Consider the following 17,465-nt stretch of genomic DNA (forward strand, 5'->3'; position numbering starts at 1 on the left):
AAAGCGAAGTTTGCTAAGCGACCGCAACAGTTAGATAAATCAGTTCATATTCGGGAAGCAAATCTGAATGTACTCAACAAAAGTAGCCGTTAAGTGAAAATAATAAATTGAAATATATTTTTTTATAGTAACCTAACGTGCAAAACTTAATTATATATATATATATATATATCTATGTATATATATAAATGTATAAAAAACAACAAGAAATTGTTATTTTTGTGCCGTGACTTTGGGCAATAATTTGCATAAACCGCAAAATCCGCTTGTTTGTATTTGCATTCGGTTCGGGAATCCAATAAATGTATGTAACTCCCCGAAAGTCGTTTAAATTTGTAGAAAGACAAAACTTGTCTTTTTATAAGCAACAAGAATTATATATATATATATTATATATATGTGTGTAACATATATATTTAAATTGTTGTTTTTTGTTGCTGTAGAAGCAGCTGCTGAGGGGAAGCGAGCGAGTAGACAGTCTCGTATCTTTTGGGCGTATTCATCTTTATTAGGCATTCATTCATGCGTTCAACTTAAGTCGATAAACGGTCCGAGAGAAAAGACAAAAGTTTTGCAGAGCCATGCAAAATGATGAAACAGGGCCAGCCCCAACCCCATCCTCGTATTGGGCAGCTTCACCCTCAGGGTTTAGTTTCAGCTCGAGACATGAGACATGAAAGCAACCCAACTAATAAGTTATCAATCAAATATTTTGGCATATGCTTCGACCTGCATGCAATCAATTTGTGTGATAAAGTCAAACCTTGGATATCCCAAGGACGCAGTGGGGCCGTCTAGATTCTGAATTCCTTTGGCTGTTTAGCATTGTTTGTTCGACAGTTGTAAAGTGATTTGCTGCGTGGTTGTTAATCATTTTATTTATATTTTTTCATATGCCAATTTGTGTAAAATATGATTTGTATGCATTAGAAAATGTTGTGACAGTGCATGGAAAAGCGTAGCTCATTATATTGATCCAAGCGCGTTGGGAGATAAATCGCTATGCCGAGGTCGAAAGGTTATGCAGTGCAGTTTCATCTGTCAAAAAAGCAGTTCTTTTACTGATTAATGTCATTTAGGTCAAAGTTGTATGCCTAATTTGTAGGGTTTTTTTTGCACACATCTTCTAGTATTCCCTTCGGTATCCACGTTTTTAACAATTTTCATTTTATTTATACTATTTACTACGTCTACCTTAAACCTTTCCCAAATTTTCGTTTATACCATCAACTTTTCACTTTAATGTTACAGTACCTACTAGTCCATCTGCTACCTCCTACGACTTTAATTTTTTATCTAAACATGTAGTACTATATCTTCTGCCTATGGATCTACTAGTTCTTTTGATTACCTCAGTTTCGTCCGTTCGTGTCTTAAATGTCATTTTTATTTAAGTCTTAAAATTGAATACATAAAAACATCTTTGTTAATGTCATTATTTATGATTTATTTTAATAACCAATTTATCCAATTAGGCGCATAACTAATGTTCAGTTTTAGAAAATAAAAACCAGTTTATTGCCAGATTATGGAAAATTCCCAGTTTATGATTATTATAAGTCATAAGCGACTTGCTAAATAAACCGGCTGCTCATAATTAAAACCGTAAAGAACTTATAAAGCTGATCAAAAAAGGCAATATTACAAATGAATTTGTCAACTCGAGCAGCATAATAAACCAGCCAAAAACAACAACAACAACAGCAACAAGGATAACTATTTTGTGTTTACCAATATCGAAACGACATTTCGTCTGCGATTTCCTGTTTATTGAACAACAACTGCACAAAAAGTTTTTCTTGGTAGAAAAAAAGACGGCAAAATGGCAAGAAAACTGAAAAGCTGAAACGGAACTGATAGAACTCAAATGAAAGAAGCAGATAAAAATGACAAAGTTTTTGTTAATGGCTTATAGAGTATTGTGGGCCCACAAAAGTTGTGAAATATGCTAATTTCGAGACCATAAAAAAGCAACAACAGCAACAGCTAAAAATCAACATGCACAATGAAGCGTAAAATGTATAAAAAATGTTAAGAGATTAAACAAAAATAACATTGTCAGATGGCCAAAAATGCCAAAAATACTCATCATAATGAAGATGATGACGATGACGATGATGATGATGATGACGATGGGTTGGCTGCTGAACTGGTAGCTGATATTTCGCATTGAGGAAGTGCCGCGCGAGCTTTGTAATTTAAAATTCCATTTGAATAGATGAAACGCTCGCCAAGGTCAAGCAGTCGCATCAAAACCAACTAATCAATAAAAAACACACACTTTTTACGGCAGTGGAGTTTTTTTTTTTTTTTTTTTGTATTCACTTTCAAGTAAGTCGAATTGAAGTGCGGCTTGTGGCAGCTGATCGAGTTGCGTAACGAGCGAGTTTTGTGGCTCTGCTGGGTCAAGTGTGACCAAGTGAGTTGCACGGAATATGGAGCTTATGATAGATAGATTGTCGTATAGTTGGCTCTCGACTCGAGACTCCCCAAGCAAATAAAGTTAAGTGAATTGCCTCGTACCCACAAGTGCTTGTTAATGCAAAATGTGTGTTAGATGGCGGTGTTTCTTATTGCCTTTTCTTAAAGGGGTAGCTAGGAACTTGTTTAAAAGATTGATTGCAGCTAAGGGACTGAGAAATTATAGCTAAAGTCGTAAGTGGAAGTTTTTTATTTAAATATTATGCGTTAGCATTGAGCGTGAAGTTCATTTTTCTGAGTAATGTTTGAGTCATAAGTAGGGCATATAGTATTCTTCTTGGATGTTGTACGTCTTTAAAATTTTATTAAATTACTTTTAAGCATTAAAAACGTAGTTCACCTAGGCTAAATCAACTCTGCGCTCATCCATATCTCTATAGCTTCCATATTTCAGAGACTATAAGCGCTGAGTAAATCAGATTTTGCTTGCAGCCTTGCGTAACCCAAAACCAACTTCTATTTATGTTTAGCTTGGACAATATTTCTTAAAATATAACAAAATTACAAGATGTAGCTTATATAAACATTATTTCGACGTGTTTGCAAGTTAACCTGCTCGAGCTGACATCTGAACTTGTCCCGAGTTGAGCTAAAACTGTGACCTGTTCAGCTCAACGCAACGTAGAACTTGCATAATAAATAGCTAACCCTCACACACAGCTACATATTCGCAATATGCCAACGCAATATTAATCAAGGAATCCCCCCCTCTACAGCTACCCAACTGTGTTTAATGAACACAAGAGAAGACTGTTTGTCATTAGGCGTTGGGGGTTTTGTCTTCTGGCTGTTGGTAGAAATGAACCCATTTGCCTGATATGGCAGACAATATAATATAATTTATATGCGTGCACTCGCCGTTTGCCATTGACATTGAAAGTCGTGCCAGATGTTAATTAAAGTTCATCAAAAATTTACCTGAACCCCTCTGCAGAAATAATGCTCTGTACTACTTATAATGAAGACATCAACACACTGCGAGCAAAAATGCTGTCGGCAACAATAAAAGTGAAGGCATTAAAGCTAGCTGGATGAATTGTTGGATTGTTGGATTGTTAGATTGGCGGATCGCTTGACGGCTGTATGCTTGGACAGTCAACAGTTTGCTTTGGTTTCGCTACGTGCTAAAGATGAAAGCGATTTTCACTGACTGACAACGGCGAAAAGCATCTAGTGAGAAAACCGAAACCGAACTCAGCTCAACTCAATTCAACCGGGGTGAGCTATGGGCACATTATGAAAAACGCTTTTCATATTTATTGTGCGGCTCGTTTATGTTTTGTTTTGTTTTGCTTTTTGCCACTTTGCCTTTTCGCATTACTGCATTTTGCTTTTGCTACATTTTATTTGTTATGCCCCGTAATGAGGGGCAATTTATGATAATTTCAGGTAAGGTCGACACATAAATCTATGTTAAGAGTGAAATTTAAAGCCAGTGCCTTGCAACAGTTCAAAAAGTCAAGAAGATGCCAGCCAAAATGATAAATAAACTCAATAATAGTAGCCTATGTTGGACATGCTCGACTAGGAGATACACTTTCAGAAGAAATCTACAATCTATATTTCAATATATATCTGTACATAAAAATTAAATATGTGGCGATTTAAGAATATGAAAACCATTATTATCGTCCTTTTATCTGCCAAAGCGATAGTTTTGCGATGGTAAAAAGGAAAGAAAAAGATTAATTATATTATAAGAAGCTGTTCTCATAAAATTATAAACAAAATAAGTTGTATCGTCTATCCGTTCTGCTAGACAAGTGTCTCTCAAGCGAATTACTTTTTTATAAAGGAAGACAAGAAAGCGATTGAAAAGCGATAAGCGATTTATAAAAATAAATTTAAATTTAAAATAATTTTCCTGCAACTTTATTAAAGTAAGCGAACATGGCTCCACTCGGCCCTACTCAACTTTACAGGGTACAACAACTGAGTATATTCAGATATACTGAGTACATTACATACATATGCATATAAACGAACAATTTATAAACAAATTTTCGTGTTGTCAATTTATATTGAAACTAATAAATTTGACAGCGCGTAACCAGCACCACAAAAACGGCAGGACATGGGTTCAAAATGGGCGTGGCGTGTGGCTATAAAAAATAGACTTGTCAACTTTGCCGCAGGTTTGTAGTCGTTTTCGCTGTCCTTGTTGTTGTTGTTGTTGTTTGTTTGCTGAAACAAGTGAAAGTGTCAACGCCATGAAAAATGATGAATGGCCCCAGAGTCGGGGCCAGGCAAAGCAAAACAACAACAAAAAAAGAAACACAGAAATATGTATTGAGACTGGCAGGCTGGTCAACGCGGCGTATGCGTAATTTATGTGCACTGCATGTGTGCTGAGTGTGCTGAGTGTATTGTGTGTGCAGTGTGTGTTGTGTTGTGACTGCTAGTGAAAAGTTTGCCATCATAGCGGGCAATCATTAACTGCGCTCACAAAGATAGCACTGAAAACTAGACCTGTGGCATGAATGAAGCACAGAACAATGGCACGCCAGGTGGTTCAGTCGTTGCGCAATGGGACTATTTGCGAGGCAGATTTAAATACCTGGCAGCAGACTATTAAGTTAAGTCAAGCTATTACTAAGTTTGTAAACATTAAAGTTATTGCACAATTAGAATATATTGCCGATTATAAGAGAACGTCTGTTGATATATAAGTATATTTAAATGCCTTTAAATGTTGAGTGAAGATTTATAAAATATTTAATATATATATAAATAAATGTTAATAAAAGCATAACTTTCAAATCGTATTCCTCCGAGGCAATTTCAAGGTTTTCAACTTAAATTTTAATTTAAATATTATGAGCTTGATTTTATTTTCTCAATATAAATACAATATTGTATTAATACTCAAAGAAGTGTCTATTTTCCAAAGAAGAACGTCTGATTCTTGCGCAAGATCTAATCTAAAATCATAAAATATTTAAAACTATCTACAGAAAGTTTAACTAAATAAATGTACAATAAATGTAAAGTTATTCCTCAAGTAGTCTTTGTGAAAGCGAAGTCCCTCTCTAAGTAAGTCGTCGCTTTAGCAAATTGCTGTGACCTTTAGAGGATCCCACGTAAAAGTCAGAGATTTGGTTTGTTTAGCTGTAAGCAAAACAAAGCCTGCCATTATTCCCTGCTCAAGTATGGAGCACTTACTCCATAAACAACTCTCGCAGAATGAGTTCTCAAAAAAAAAACTGAATAATGCAGAGGTTGGGGCAGGTGACAGGCACCGGCGGGGCTGGGCGCGGCATGTGTGTGCTAATGTGGCTGCTTATCTGGCAGTCGGCGCGTCTAGGACTTCATAGATAACTGCCGGGACTCTTGGCGAGCGCGTGCGCTGCATAATGAAAACGCTGCGGGCGAAATGTGTGGCAAGAGCAGGGCCAGATTTATATAGAGCATTGAAGGGCCGGGTGGAGAAAGAGCGGGCAGCATTTGAATAGCAGCCTCTTCAGTAGCTGCAAAATGTTATGAACGCGTTAAGGCGTATTATTTAGTGCCACGAATAAACCTGACTAAAGTGAGACCCCCAACTAGCGGGGCAAGAGCGAAGTGAGCTGTCAGCGAGCGGCAGAGGCAGAAGCAAGGGCAGAGCAGTTGGTTTGGTTTTGCGGCTTGGTTAGGCGCTAATTTCTTTGGCATGTGCCGGCCATGCGTAGTTTTCAAAGTGCTAATTTTGTAGCCAAGTCTGTGAATGGGCCGCAAAAGGGTTTCAGTTTGGCTTTGAATGCGTCAGCTCCGTACAAGCCCGAGAAAGTTCAGTTTGTCAAAGTCAAAGAGAATGGAGCGAATTTCGGAGAAGGTGCCAAACATTGTGCGACTGTGAGTGCAACGAACCCAGCTTTAATATTGTGTCCACAGCAGCTGAGTACCAAGAAAGCCAAAGAGCTGACCGCATGACATGGACTTCGACTGTGAAATGGATGTTCAAAATTTATATAAATCATGTTATGCTAGCTGCTTTTGAAGGAAGCGCAATAAATTAAAGTTTGTAACCCGCTCCAAATATAAAAATAATTAATTTATATTTTTATTTGCGATATAAAAATGTATATAAGAAAATATCTAAAGCGAAATAATGTACATACTACTACTACTACTACACATTATCGGCATCTAATAAAGCTGATAAAGCTTCATAATTCCTGCTAAACTTGCTATAGCGTATCTTCCAGTCTATCATTCCAATTTGTAGCTGGGCCAACAATTTATTGTTCTAGTACTTGTAAAAAATCTCAACAAAATATGATACAATAATTGTCAGCTGCAGTTGCCGCCAGGACAGAATATTCAATCGGAGCTACCGAGGCACTAAAGCAGCCCAGTCAAAATCCATTCAGCCGATGCGAACGACCAACAGTAACAGTAAATCCAAAACACGCACCCAAAACACACACGCACACACACTGCAACAATAAATGTTTCTCATGAGTTCACAGAAAAGAAGAAAAAATGAAAGAAAAAAAAAAAAAAACAACAAACGAAAAACAAATATGAGAAAAATGTTATGCGTGTGTTGGGCCTAACCAGGCCTAAGTAACAGGCCCGGCGCAATGAAGTCTATGACCTGGCTACCTATAGCACTATATAGCAGCACTCCCCCGCTTACGGCAACACCCCCTCCCCCACTATCCGCCTCCCACTGTCACGTGCAACAGCGTCATGCTTCACTCAGGCCGTTGGCAATCAAAAGCGGCGGCGTTTTTCTTTTGGGCTGCTGCGACTGCGGCTCTTAGCCTAAGCGCGGTACAATGAACTTTGTATAGCATTGGGGGCACTAAAGTTGTGGAGGGGAGGGCATGTTGTCGGAGGTCGACTTGTGTAATGCAACGCAAGCAGAAAGCAGCAGCAGCAGCAGCAGCATCAGCATCAGCATCAGAGAGCAGGTTGCATGCTGCGTTGACTGCGGCTGTTTGCATTTAAATTTTTCACATTCAATTCATTTGAGGCCAGCCAACAAAAAAGCAAACAAAGTTACAAAGACGAGCCAAGTCAAGGAGCCCCTGCCAAGGGGATGGGCGAGGGGTGTGTGTGTGTGAAGGGGCAGCTTAAAGAATCGGCGGTTGGGTCGCCGCCCATGCGTCGCCTCTTGTCCTGACTAAACGCTGCACAAAATGAAGCTAATACTTATGTTGCAACTAGGGCTGCGCCACGCCCCAGCCAGGAGCGATCCCCCTTACACCCATTCCACAACCAGCACAGTTCCAACTGCAAATGACTGGCGGGCTTTATTCTTTCAAGCTGCAAAAGTTGTCATTGTTTTTTTGTGTACTTTTTTTTTGCCTGGCCGCCCACTTTTGGCATTGTGTGGGCGTGACAAGCACCTGTGCAGTGCATGTTGTGCCCATTTCCATATATTTTAGTTGCTCTTTTAGAGCCCGCTTCACCCGGCAGCCACTCGCTTTGCGCTCATTTGGCGCACTTTAAAAGTTTATCATCATCAGCAGCATGTGAGAAATATTTCCATAGAATGAAAATCAAATTTATTAAGTTTCGAGAGTCTAGACATTGTTTTACAGCAATTTAAATACTTGCTAAGAGTCTTTACTCAAGACTGTGCAAATTTTAGAATACGGACTGTAATTAAAATGTAAACACAACAAATTTTTGGTATTTGAGGGGCAAATTTCAAATGGAAACTTCAGAAAACATATGTGCAATTTTTATTAAAACAAATTATTTCTAGCAATTAAGCTAGTTTGTAGACGCAATTTAACTAGAAGACATATCAAGGCCTACATTTTCCCAGTTGAATTCAATTTACCAGCTGGTAAATTAACAGCAGCATTGGCCAAGAACTATGTAGTTGATACTGGATACAATACGTTAAACTATAACTAAATTTTATATGTGAAAACCGTCGCATTACGTTTAGTATAAAGTGGGAGAAAACTTTCATCCTTTAATTCTGGGTATTTGGTGGCCCATTTGTTATTTCTATTCGGTTTTTGATTTTGAATCTAGTTTGTTTTATTTAATCTCTCTTTTCACTGAAACTCAGCGTCCGCATCGTCAGATGTGGAGCTTTGAAATCCCGGACCTGAATCCGTATAAAATCCAAAAACTGTATTAAATGCTTAAAACTGATATGAAAATTCGTTTGTAGGCCACACAAGAAAAAATGTGAATGCTTTTAAATGCTGCGCATTCAAGAATAAGACGAAACAATTTGTTCACTGAATCAATTGGATTGTATTTAAAACTTGTCCAATAGTTTGATTACGCATCAAAATTGAAATGTCTCACTTTGATGTTTACACTTGTGTGTGTGCTGAGGTGTGCGTGTGTGTGGAGGCAAAAGTACCGTACATTTGCTAACAAGCCAACTACGTGCAGCTAACGTTCAAATGGGCACAACAACAACAACAACAACAAGAAAGAGAGCAACAAGAACCCGCTCGGCAACCGCAACTCGTGTGTTGCTTGACGAGGATACGAACGAGCCGGCGACCAGATCCCAACACAAGTGTATGAGGCAACGGGCTCTTTTGTGTGTATGAGGCCACAACGGTAAATCATCAGATACACACACACAAACACACAGCTGTATACACAACTTACACACACCTGCACACACAAACACACACCTGTATTCGCGCGCTTTTGTTGACGACAAAAACTCGCCAATTCGCCAACTGTGCACCCAACCTGCCACCCGCCCCCGCTCCGCCTTCGCACCCACTGACCCTGTTGCACCTGTCTCGCTCTGCAACATTTCGGTCTCGTTTTGCCAACATCGTTCAATTTTTATTTATACGAGAGTCACGAACTACACTTTGTACAACGAAGTACTTATGCCCTTTAAAATACAATATGTAGACGAATGTGAAGTTCACATTCCTATTCGTATTAATAGCATTAAGATTTAATTATCGCAAAACTATCTACTCATACCATCTATCCCATCTTATATAATATCATTTCGTCGCGTAATTTTTGTTCGCCTAATGGAGGGAAATGGGTGTTGCCTAGATGTATAATGAATTTGAAGGGAACATTTTCGTGCTCTCCGTTAGGATAGTCTGCACGAAAAAAGAAAGTTATGAAATGATCATTTTTGTGATTCGCAACATTTAAATTAGTATTCCACTTGTATTCGTACATTTTGGGTTAGAATTTGCCAAAAACTGCATCAAGATATATTTTCTAGCATACGGCACTGTAAAATTATTGTCCGACAGCTCGTCTGTTGAGCACTTGAAAAGCTGTCATTTTTTCCGTTCATAGCATTTTGAATTTATATTTTTATATCAAATCTAAGACAATGCATACCTATACAATATGGCATGTAGTACAGTTTGCTGTTATTTCATTTCAGTTTCATTTCAGTTTGAAAAACAGAAGGCAGGAGGAATTTTTCGTTAATATAATTTGCATGTAAGATAATACGCTGGAATTTTTTTTATTGAAATCACATTTCCATTTTTAAAACAGAAGCAAATTTTCTTTTAGTTAAATCATAATTCTAAGAAAAATAAAATAACCAAAGTCTTGCCGCATTTGTTAAATATGAGTTTGGGATATAGCTTGTGATATATCCTTTTGCTGGATATTTAAGGGAGAGCATGCAGTAAATATTATTATATCCTTAACTTGATGTGCCTTAACTTTATAGATCTTAAGTTACAGCTCTGCTGTCGCGCTCCGCTCGGCTATAAAGCCAAACAATGCGCTTTTATAAGCAGTTAGGAGATGTTTGTACTTGGTGGCCGTCTGAAGACCAAACTTCAAGACTTTCAAACTTCATGACCAACTCAATCCTCCCCTCTCTCTCTTACTCTCTCTCGCTCTGTTGCAAGGCCATAAAAAGAGAAAGAGAGTAAAAAATATGATACAAAATACAGTTCATGTGCAGCGCGTCGATTGAATGTCTTTGTATTTGGGTCAGCAATGCTGTCGCGCCTGGCCACTCGCCTGGTTGGCTGCTGCTGCTGCTGTTGCTGCCCCGGTCCCGGTGCCACATCCAGTTGCAAGCAGCAGCCTCTCGCGTATTTGGGCCACATTGGAGGCCAGAGGATGTGGCGTATGGCTAGGCTAACAGCGAGGCGAGTCGGGTCGAGCGGGTGGCACTCGCTAAGGGGAAACTTGTTTTTAATCGTTGTCAATGGCCAAAACGTTAAGTGTCCCGTTCGTTGTGGACGCTGCACTTGGCCAAACACGCGGCGCGCTGCGTTTGCTGTCTCAAAGAGTGGGATAAAAGGAGGCGGCCAGTTTCGCCAGGGAGAGAGGAAGAGAGAGAGAAGGGGCAGGGGGTTCATGTATTTGCGGGCCAATTTGCTGGCTGCATTTGAAACTTGTTTCAAGTGCGCTCGCAGCGCTGTCAACGTTCGGGATTGTGTCGCGTTGCACTTCAAACAGGTTGCACTGTTAGTTGCACTGATTTAGTTGCCGCTGATTGTTGTAAATCAGACCAGCCCCGCCCCGCTGTCTCCCCGCCCTCTACGCTCGCTTAACATTTCATATAAATTATTAGCAAGTGGAGCACTCGGACGCAGTTATATGAAGTCAGCCACATACGAGACGATTTTGCGCTATTTAGCCATAACTAACTACCAATATTTACGCACACACACACACGCACACACACACACACACAAACGCACTCACTGTGTGTGTATTTCCCAATGATTGTCTACAATTTGGTCGTGCGCAACGATTTGAATTTTCCTTTTTTTCTATCCTATTTTTTATCTTTTTTTTTTTTTTTGGTATTTAATACGCATGACTTCAGCTTGCCTCTGTTGTGTATTTATGTTGTAACTGTTTTCTGACTCGTCGACGTATTCATAGACCCGTTTTTGGTGTTGTTTTCCTAACAAGCTGCTAAGAGATTTACGTGGGGATCAGTCCATGTAATTCATATGAGCAACACAGCACAACAAGAAGTAGCTCAGGTGCTTGTCATCTGAATCTTGAGTTACTGCCGTTTATTGCAGTGTGTGTGCGTGTGCGTGTGCGTGTGTGTGTGGGATGTACTGAGTGTGCTCAATAGAACGTATAAACAAACCCATTGACAGTTAGGTCAAACAGAAATAATAAACATATTGAACAGTTATAGCTCTTGTTGAGAAATTCGACACACGAAATTAAGGGGAAACTATATTTAAACAATGCCAAGAGATATATAAGCAAATATAATAGGGAAATTATGTTTCATTTTCTTGGAATTAAGTAAAAAATCATTTAAAGAAATTCGGCAATACTTATTTCCCTGAGGAAAAAGTAACATATCATTCATAAAATTTAATTTAAATTATAATACCAAACAATAGAAAATTTTCTCTCTCTCTCTCTTCCTCTCCCTCTATTTATATCTATCTGTTTTCTCTCTCTCACTATATTTCTCTTTCTCTATCTCTGTATCCCCCCAACTCTCTCTCTCTCTCTCTCCATATCTCCCTGCATCTCTCTCTCACTCTCTCCCTCCGGCATCTCAACTCAAATCCAGCTCCAGCTTATAAAGAAACAACATAAAAAGCATTTGCAATCATTATCTCAATCCTCACATGCTGTCAGTTACCAATAAATTCAACGGCAATGTGCATAACTATGCTGGACAGTGTATTTGGAGATTGGTATTTCTCGGGCAACTGTACAACTCAATTGGAAATTGGAAGCCGAACTCGAAAAGCGACTGCAAATGGCCAGATAAACATTGGCAATTGACGCTAACATTGGCCAATGGAGCGAATGGAACTAGTTGAGCAAAAGGCGATTCAGTTACCGCATCATCAGCGTCATCATCATCATCATTATCATCAGCAGCAGCATCGGCATCATTAGCATTAACATGATTATGAAGTTGACCGTATAGAGGCAGTCAAAAAAAATAAACAACACAGGCAATAAAGAAACGAGTCAATCGAGTTGAGTCGCATACCAAACAGTCAACAGAAAGAAAAGCGTGGAAAAATGCGTAACAACAAAAAAAGAAAAACAAAAACAAGAGGGTCTACAGCGAAATGCCCAAAAATCAAAAAGCGTGGCAACAATTTGAAGCTATTAACGGTTAATCTGGGCCCCAAGGCGCGCAGCTACGGCAAAGCCCAAGCCCAACCCCCACCCCACAGCCCAGTTTATTAGCCCTCGCATGTGTGTCAACTAAGTATTAGTTATGCGCTTTGTATCTGTGGCTATAACTGCGAATGTATCTGTATCCGTAGCTGCAAATATATCTGTAGTTGTCGCTGCTTACGTATCTGTGCGTGTGACAGCCTGTAAGCTGACCTTCAGGCATCCATTTGACCGACAATTAGCCGCATTTATGTGCGTTTCATGTTCTGCCCTATTCTTGTACTTTGCAGTTAAATGTTGCATGCGACATTGGCCACACACATGACACACGCGCCACATGTGGCTTACACATATGCCAATCGGATCAATTGGAAAATGGACATGCCCCGGCTCCGGGCCCGTTATGGCTAATTAATGGAATTCACACTACATTTCGCACAAACTTATGGCGCTTAGAGTGGCGCTTTGCCACGCCCACTGGCCGCCCCTCGCCCCGTCGCTGCTGCTGTTGCCGTTAATTGCATATTTATTTTGAGTTTTATGTGCGTTTCGGCAAATATGTATTTTATTTTCCTATTTTAATTTGGCTTTTGCTTTTGACGTTTCCAAACATTTTTCTAGCTCCCTCGACTGCTGGCAGTTAAGAGGGTCATTGGCTAAAAATTAATGGCTTATTTTAATGGGTCATTCGAGAGCACTCTGTGAAAAGTGATCAACAAACACACACACACACACACACACACACGCACAACATAAATACAGTAGCTTTAAATGTAATTAGCTGAGCTTTGCGAAAATTGGGAGACTAGGTCAAAGAGCATGGGAAGTTTTGTGGGTTACCTTGGCGAACGGTTCAAATTTGTAAAAGCGGCTGACATACCTGAAAAGACAGAAGAAATTTAAAGAATATAAGTTAAATATAATAATAATAAATTCTCCATTTTATTATACAATTAAATTCAAATGAATGAAAGATCAATAAGAACTTCTAAATCAAAAATTTATATAAATCTTGTACATTATTGCTGTTAAATTGAAAATCTTAAATATAAATAAATTGTATTATATGTAAGTTGAATAAAAATAAAAGTTTTAGGAGCATAATAAATTCATCCCAAGCACATTAAAGCTTAGTCAGATGAAAAACTTGAGCCCTTTTTAAACGCTCTTGAAATTATTTATTATTAGCTTGTGTAAGAGCTTGTCAAAACTTGACTGCACTAAAATTACATTAAAGCTTACCCAAAAATGATGGTTTTAGATTGAATTAAATAAAACGCACGGAAAGCTCAAAATCTTTCAAGACTAAAGCGATTGGCATGACCGAGTTTTGGTTTGACATCTATTCTGCATTTCGAAGTTAGGATTTAGAATGTATTGTCTTAATGACATTCACACAAATTACTTTCATTATTTAAACGTAATCCAAAAAATGCCCCTTTTTACTCACAAATATATGACAAATATCAGAGTCACATTCAGACAAGCCGCATTCACAATTTAAATAATATTTTTATTTATTTCTCCTTTTTAAATAGGAAATAAAATATATATAAATATAAAGCTGAAGGCTTTGGTCGTAATTTGGAAGTACGTTCAACTTATATAATATATATTAAATAAAAATTGTTTTTCAAATTTGATCATCTTGAAAATGTAGTTTCATCAATTTAATTGTATTGAGCTGACAGAAGGTGCAAAGTTGAACATTTAATAAATGAAAAGAATGCTTAAGCACAGTTTCCTACTTAAGTTGGCAAATAATCATAAAGCGTTTATCCGAAAGTTTGACGTTTATGCTTTCGCTTGCTAATAGTTCATAAATTTCATAGCACAGGATACTCAGCAGATAGGAATAAGGATTTTTCTATTTTATATATAAATTTATGAAAATATTTTACTCAGCTGCCGGCAACTATCAAAATTTCTCGGCAAAAGAGCAACATCATATTGAAAATCCTGTGCACCCGGGAAAGCAGCAACAAATTTACGCCTTGACGCTGCAAATTTAATGACAAAGGGATATGGAAAAAAAAAATAATAAAATATATGAAGAAAAACTGAAATAAAAAAGGACACAGAAAAATGCATAAATTTTATTGCAATATGCATATTAAATTCAATAAATTTTGCATGGCGAGAAACAGTGAGCGGAGATAGCCAGACAGACTGGCAGACGCCTCCGTCTAAAGATATATACATATATATAGATTTATATAGATATATGTATGTATATGTATCTTTATAGGAGCATTTTTGTATGGCTCAAGGATGGATGCGCGGTGGCTGCCAGTCTACAGGTCGAATTGATAGACACATAAAATATGTTCGCTGCAAGAGCGAAGGCAAAGAAGGCAGCAGCAGGGATTACACGACATGCAGATACCCTGCCCAGAGGATGGTTGCGAGATAGTTGAAGGCTAATAATAATGCAGCAGTGGGAAGTGCATGACTTCCAGTTACCCTGTCTAGATTGAGAATATGAGTCATAAGTTTGAGTAATATTTTAAGTTATAATTTGAGAATATGTAAATAAAACTTTGCAATTATAGATAAAAGTTCAGAGGCTATATCTTTATATTTATTGTTGCTGTCAAAATAAAACAAAATCATAATTGAAATGAAGTTTAGCAAGAAGTTGAAACGCCATATCATTAGATATGCCTTATTTAGCCTGTCACATATGTAGATACGACAAGCCATTATTCTATTAACTACAGGGTATACAGGCAAAGCAGCTAGTGCGAAAAAGTTGAGAAAAGCTTTCTTTTTGGGCCCTCTCTTGTCAGCGCCACGTGGCAGGGTTTATTTAGCCCTTGACTTGGAATTTGAATTCAATGTCCTCGGTGCTAAAGTGCAGGATTAAAAGCAGTCAGAGGTGAGTGGCAAAAAAAAAAAAAAAAACAAGAATAGAAGAAGAGCTGCATAAATCGAATCAATTGACAGGGAATGGGAGCCCCACGCTATACAATTGGAGCTACTTGAAATTGGCAACGTGCTGAGTATAAGAAGTGGCCAGCCGCAAAAATAGCTCAAGATTTATATTTAGCTTGGCAGAAGGTATCATTTTTATTGGCTCCGCACCAATCATTATCAATGCCATGGCTTAATGATGGCCTTCAATGGGCACTACGGGGGAAGCAAAAAAAAAAAAAAACACCCACAAATAAATAAACCCAACCTCCCGTCGAGCTGCGTCTAGAAGGTCTGTCCGATTGTAGTCCAACTCTTACCCCGAAGTCAAAGCAACATTTAATTAAATATTTGTTGCAGCCTGTCGAGGTCTGAGCACAAAGCAGCTGCCAGTGGTGTGCCGCCCCAAAATGAACACCCGTACCCCTCTCCAGCCCCTCCAGCCACTCCACGCAACTCACATGTTTTAACCAAGTTGGCAGCAAAGGCCTCTTGTGGGTTCGTTCTGCGTTCTGTGATTGCTTTTTGCTCGCGCACAAAAATAGTTTGAGCTCGAAAATTGCGAAAATTCAAAATAACAAATTGCATCGATGTTGCTGCTGTCTGTTGCTGTTGTCGCTGCTGCTACTGCTGCTGTTGTTGTTGTTGTTGTTGTTGTTGTTGTTTTTTAGTCGCTGCGGTCGTCAACTTTGCCGCTTGCAACTTTGCCGATTGGCAGGCGGCAACCGCGATTGCAGCTACAATTGTTGCTGCTTTTGTTGTGTGTGTTGCGCTGTCTGTAAAACTGTGACTGGACCTGCTGCCTCCCCTAAAAATGAAAAGCGAGCCCGTTGCGCCAGGGGCGTCGTTAGCGCAAATTGGCAAGGGGGCGTGTGCAGCACGAGCTGCAAAATCAAGTGACTTGCACTTCGAAAAGATAGTTTAAACGCGACGGAAAGAAAAAGTTGCTGACTGTGGTTATGTTTTAAGGCTACCAACAAAGGCCTTGCATTGTTAAGATCAGAATCATAATCTCAGAAAGAAAAGGGAACAAAATATTTAAAAAATATTATACAACTTATTTCCATTCAAATTTTTGGCCTCTACATAAAGATATCATACCTAGTATGTTATAGCTAAAACTGCTATCCGATTCTTGTCATAGATAATATTTTAAATTATTTTATTCTTTCATGCAGTTTCCCCCCAAAATAGAAATATCATATTGTCAATTCCAAAACGAGAAAAAATAGTTGAAAAGCATTTGCGAAATTATATTATAATAAAATTTACAAGAGGATCGACTATAAAGTCTTAAAATATATAGAAAACTTCTTGAGCTTTTGTTAAACTAAATGTGAGCGATTTACTCTAGCGAGAGCATCAAATTCATCGATGCCTCTTTGTGCCGCATTCGTAAACGATGCTCATGAGAAAATTGGAGCCACGTTCGCGGCATGTTCAATGAGTTTTATCTAATGTAAGATTTATGGTGGGTAGCTGGCCCTTACTGAGTAGATTTTATATGCAGAAGTTATACTCCATTTATTTTAAATCCATTTAAAAATATATAATTAAAGTGCTTAAATAATTATTGTCTAATAAAGTGCCTAAGTGTCTATCGCTAGCTCGTTGCGGCATTCTTTCCCCTTTTACACTACCTTAAACAGAACATTTTTAATTAAATTCCCATGACAAAGGATTCAGCATTTGCTTCAAGTAGTTTTCTAGCAACTGCATTGAGAGCATAAATCAACGCATTACGTATATTTGGTGCTATTACACATTTTACTTCTTTCGCTGTCAGCTTAAAGTCCGAGATTAACATTTTACTGACCCCCGAGACAGCAGCAGCAGCAGCAGCTCGCACGCCGCTGGAGATGGCCACAGAGTGGAGGAGAGGGGACAGGTTAGGGGAAGTGGGTTAGGGCCAGGCTTAGTGTCCTTCTGGCTGCAGTGCTGCGCTTTGTGCTGGCATCGACCTCGAATGCAATTAAATAGAATATATCGCCTGGCACTCAGAACAAACCCAGACCGGACCCAGACCCAAGCCAATGGATGAGCCAGTG

The 17,465-nt window shown here is 38.7% G+C and overlaps 1 protein-coding gene across 1 annotated transcript in view; it reads right to left on the bottom strand.

Annotated features, from left to right (window-relative positions):
- haf (leucine-rich repeat and fibronectin type-III domain-containing protein hattifattener) overlaps window positions 1-17,465 on the bottom strand; it is a 73,320-nt gene that overhangs the window by 44,145 nt on the left and 11,710 nt on the right. The window contains exon 2 of the mRNA XM_070209328.1: window positions 13,345-13,384. The gene's annotated coding sequence lies outside the window, so the exon portion shown is untranslated. The remainder of the gene's footprint in view (window positions 1-13,344; window positions 13,385-17,465) is intronic.

The sequence above is a fragment of the Drosophila virilis genome, chromosome 4, assembly GCF_030788295.1.
Source record: "Drosophila virilis strain 15010-1051.87 chromosome 4, Dvir_AGI_RSII-ME, whole genome shotgun sequence".
NCBI lineage: Eukaryota > Metazoa > Arthropoda > Insecta > Diptera > Drosophilidae > Drosophila > Drosophila virilis.